Source organism: Sinocyclocheilus anshuiensis, unplaced genomic scaffold (genome assembly GCF_001515605.1).
Source record: "Sinocyclocheilus anshuiensis isolate Anshui unplaced genomic scaffold, SAMN03320099.WGS_v1.1 scaffold1685, whole genome shotgun sequence".
NCBI classification, from domain to species: Eukaryota; Metazoa; Chordata; class Actinopteri; order Cypriniformes; family Cyprinidae; genus Sinocyclocheilus; species Sinocyclocheilus anshuiensis.
In genome coordinates, this window is record NW_015540951.1 from 197989 (window position 1) to 203555 (window position 5567).

Consider the following 5567-nt stretch of genomic DNA (forward strand, 5'->3'; position numbering starts at 1 on the left):
CATCCCCACCCCCTGGATGTGGATCCAACCCCGCCCCCCCCCCCTGGATCTTTGTTCTGCAGTTAGGGAGAAGGGTATAACTGCAGCCCAGAGAGCTCCAAATGGGGCCGGGAACTCCAAAATGGGGTGGGAGCTCCAAAATAGGGTGTGGCTTCCTCCCATTGACAGACAGGCACATGACACGCATGCGCAATTTTTCCCCCAATCCACTTCAGTGCAAACTCCGCCCCACAGCTGATTCTAAAGATTTTATTGGTTGTGTCAATTAAAGTGCTTGAATGTTTTCTGAAGGTTTATATCGCAAAAGGTTTAATATCACTAGTAAAAATGTGTATAAATCCAGAAAATGCAGCAGGAACTGACAAATAAAAGTTTGTTAAAGGTGGACAAAGCTGTTACTATATTCCTGCCAGATTGTAGGTTAAATGGGTCATTGGTTCCAGTGTCCTCAGCTTACCGTTGGAAGAGATAGAAACTACATTTTTGTTGATAACAACATGACTAAATGTCTTTTTTTTTTAGAAGAATAATATTTTTTCACGATTATGCGATATGAGATCGTTCCGTAACTCCCCAACCGGACCTCACCGGACAATGGCACCTTTTTAGTTACACCCAGCGTCACTACCCCCTCCTACCCTTCGAATTTCGAGCCCTGGGGAGCAATGCCCCCGTTGCTTAGAACAAAGCGATAGAGTGAAATCTTCCCCCTGCATTGCGCTGCGCTGGGACGGCTCGCGGGAGAGCTCGTGGGTGATTCCCGTTTATATCATTAAAGTCCGCATCAAATCAAAATGGACTTTATGGAGATCTCCGGTCTGCAGTTATATCTACTTGGAGAGAGGGGCTACCGCCGGAAGTGTTCGATCCGCCATCTTATTATTCCCTACCGGCAGAGAGCACCATCGAGTCACAGGCAAACCGCTGACCTAAAATCACCCGATTTGAAGCAAATCAGTCAAACGGGATTAGTTTTTATGTTATGTATATGTAAATTAATTTTTACTTCAGATGTTATCTGCAATGTTAATGGTCTTTTTGGGCAGGATATATTTAAACTGTTTAGGTGGGTGTGTCTGCTGCGCACTGCTGACACAGGTAACTGATCCAACACAAAATATAGCCTATTTCTTTATGTACGTAATTATTCAGGAATTATTAAACATGAACGTATTAATATCAGAAATTGATCTGAATATACAGTGAATAATACAATAGCCTCTGTTACTATATTGCTCTATACTGAAATGAAAAGCTTAACTTACCATCTTGAAATAAAGCTTCATGTCCGCAGTGTAGTCAGTTATTTCTCTGAATAAATTATGTGTATATTTTTAATGTCCTGATTGAGCAACATCTATTTCAGACTCTCAAAGATTGCGCAAATATGTTTACTAGCATTACCGTTTCCATGTAAAATGTTTTATGCTAAATTAATAATTAATTTATCCACCGTTTAAATCATTGGTCTCAAACTCAATTCCTGGAGGGCCACAGCTCTGCACAGTTTGGCTCCATCCCTAATCAATCACTCCTTAACCATCTAATCAATGTCTTCAGGATGACTAGAAACTTCCAAGCAGGTGTGATTTGGAGCTGGTTGGAGCTAAACTCTGTAGAGCTGTGGCCCTCCAGGAACTGAGTTTGAGACCACTGGTTTAAATCATTACCTGCTTCAAAATGAATGCTGTTAACGAAATCATTGTTGAAACATTTGCAGTTAGCGCCTACTGTACGAAGAAAAGCACTATAACAAAATTATATAAACAACGAATAACTGTACAAGGCGAATAAAGGTATATGTGTATACAAAGCATAAATCTTTCTTCAGATTTCAGAATGAGCACTTTGTCATTTATTAGATATATGTTGAGGTCGTGTCCATCTGATGTTTATCATGTTCATGATGTTCGCTACTGTAATGAACGTATAGCTTTTTAATAAGCAGGGGAAATTCCCGACACTAAAAAAAAAATAACCATTTACATGCCTAGGGTGTTTGCATTGTAAGAATGTACAGAGATACTTCAGATTTAAAAACGCTGACTTGTTAGGTGATATTTTCACATTAAATTCATAGGATTTCATATTAATTCAATGGAATGTATGGGAATACCCAGTAGCCCCTCACTGCAGAACAAATATCCTGGGGGCGGGGTTGGATCCACATCTAGAGGGTGGAGATGGTAGGTTAAGGGGTGGAGATGGGTGGGTTTAGGTATCAAGGGGTGGAGACGGGTAGGTTTAGGTATATGTAAGGTGGGAGGAGTTGGATCTAGATCCAACCACGCCCTCTAGATCTTGTGTTATGCAGTGAGGACCATCTCAGAATTTCACGTATAAACATATCGCCCCCTGGATCTTGTGTTCTGCAGTGAGGACCATCTCGGAATACTGGGGAATACCAATATGGCGGCGCGGTGGCTTTACTTTCATAACGTCATGAGCAACCCAGTTCTGTATTATAGATCAGAGTGATACCAATATATCTTGATACATAACAAATGCTAAAGTATGCTAAAGGTCAAAACATATAGCTTCTAGAAGAAATAATTAAGACTTTACTACTAATACTTCTATACTACTAATACTACTTCTAATAAAAAATTGTAAAGTATTTAACGAATATTTAATTTGAGCTGATTAACAAAAGTTAACTGTCCGAAAAAATCAATTCACTCAAAATGAATCTGACTTCTTGGTGCTATATAGACCTCACAAGCATGTTACACACAGAGGGAATTCACTCAAATTTGCGGTTTAAAATTTGCAGTTATATTAGTTTGTTGACAATTAAGACATCACATGTTCCAATCTTTTCCTCTTTGTAATGTTTGATAGAAAAACATGAACAGGTAATGTCCATTTCTTGCCGTTTATTTGATAAACATGATGCTGTCTACCATTACAGTCTCAAAAAACACAAAAATCAATTAATCAGCATTGCCAACACAATCAGACCAGGATGACAACATCTATTTAAAATCCCACGAATAAAAACAGACATAAATACTGATCCCGTGTAAGGAATAACTTAATTAACTGTTGATTTCATAAGCAGGTATGAGACTAAAATTACAGCAGAGGCAGATCTGGGCTGGTGAGAAGCTCTTGACCAACATCAGAGTCTCTGTGAAGAAAGTCACTCCAGAGCTGTACGCTGCTGGAATCACAAGATGTGTCATCTTAGGCTGGTCTTCATCATTCTGCTCTTCCTCGCTGACCATCTGTCTAACTTGACCTATAAATAAAAGAAACTCATGGTCATTTGAGTTCAGCTCAATGTATTTAGCTTGACATCTAGGTGACATTTACATGTCAACAGCATATGACACACACTACTGCACTGTGAGGACTTGTGGTGTAAATTTAGTGTGATGTGGACGATGTGCATTAAAATGTACATAAAAAGTCAGTAAATAAACAGAGGGTGACTTAAAGACTGCTGTTCCCTCCACATTTAATGTTTTCCAGCGCAGATCAGGATGCTGATCTGAGATCTGTGATAGATGAGCACCTGGCGTCAGTCTCTTCAGAACATCTTCACGGCAAATTAGCAGCACAGATTCGCTGCACAGACGCTCATGTCCTCTTCACTTACTATGGGAGAAAATAACCAGTTTAGAATCCAAGAAGGAACAACAAGAAATTTCATTCAGATATATACAGTATACTGTATATACTGTGTGTATGTGTATATATGTATATATATATAGTAAAAATGAATTTTCCTGTCCTGTCTGCCATTATGCTGTGCTTGTAGCAATGCACAAATGCAGCGGCGTGTGCTGTATATCATTTCATATTAAAGCCAGGGGTTGACTTAACCAATAAGTGAGGTAAGCGGCCACTTAGGGCCCCGGAGAATCAAAAGGCCTCATTTGATATTGGTGAAACATATTTGGCAAACGCTCCAGTGTGTATTTGTGTTCTGGAGAGCGTCAAATGTTCACTCACCGCTCACAACAGAGTTTTTGTCAAGTGCTGAGTTCTGCAAGCTTGCGAATCCTCTCATTATAACGTGTAGATAAGATGTAAATAAGAGATTGATTGTGCAGTGCAGACAGCTTCATTGATTGACACAACTCTGTGAGATCGCGATGAACTGAAGTGAAAGACAGCTTTTAGTGATTATAGAGGGAGTGCTCTTTGCACACTTTCTAGGCTGTATAATCCTGTCTGTCTCAGAACGGATATATTAACCTCAGAGAAGAAAGTATCGTGTTTCATGTCATGATTTTATTTGTCTTGATGTTTCAAAATGACTCACGTGTGTGCTTTTCCTATGCGCACCGGTGCAAACTGCTGCGCTCTGATACAAATGCATGAATGCGATGACTGGAGATTTTCGCTTAATAATAAATTAAATTTTCGATTTGTTTCTTGGCAAACCCTACCTTATGCCTTAAGAACACTTGGAATACGGAAAGAGTTGCATGGGATAATTTTATGACATTTGAATCCTTTTTGTAAAAATATTGAATAAGGTTACAATTCATTAAATGGACAAATGCAAGCATTTTTTTTTTTATAATGCCCACCACTATCTCCCTCATCTAACACCCCGAATTCAACTCGTCAGCTCATTAGAGACTTTAAGACCTGAAGTGCGTCAGAAAAGGTAAAGAGTTGTGAGAAAATACAATGTGTGTGTCAGATTCGGGTCATGTTCAGCAGTGGGATCTAACAACCCAGCAGCTACAGGGATCAATGCTACGGATTTTTTCTTTTTTTTCTTTTTTTGAACATTTTCACTGGCCCTGCCACAAAAAATAAAATAGTTGCCGTTATCATTGTTTTTGATCTGTTATCTTGTATTCTAATAAATAAGCTTATATGACACCAATATTTTAGATACCAATTAAATTTTACAATTCTCTATTTCAATTTCGATACCACAGCAAAAATCACTAGCTAGAAATAAACATAAATATAAAGTTTAAACATTATTAAAGACAAGTGTAATAGCACATAGGCATATAGCACAAAAATAGAAATCAAATGATGCTTTAGGTTTTTATGTTTGATTTGTTCAGGTACCGAAATTGAAAAATCACATATAAAATAACATTTGCATATTCTTCACTCTGTGTTGCACCTTGATATTTCATAGCCATTTGAAATTAGAGGCAACCACTGCATTTTAATCATGAATTGAAAAAAAAGTGCAATGTTTGATTTATATTAGACTGTATAATTTCAAAATCTGAAGCAAAAACAGAATAACCTGACTTTAGCTTTGTGAAATTATGCTACATAAAACATCTGTATGAAACAGAAACAGCAGGTGACCTGAATGAGACCTGGATTCACTCTCTGACAGCAGGCGGCGCTTATGGAACAGTAATACAGCTTTTCCTTGCTTACCAATGTAAACACAGTAGCACTGCGCATATTAACCATAGACTGTATAGGTATTAACACTCATTTAAATGCATTATACGGAGACAAAATGAAAAGAAAACGCCGTTTCTGAAAAGTCAGTTCCGTTCCCCTCAGAAACACATTCATATAAAATTCAATGTTTGGATTTTCTTCCTATATTTCGCGCATCGTGAACAGTGATC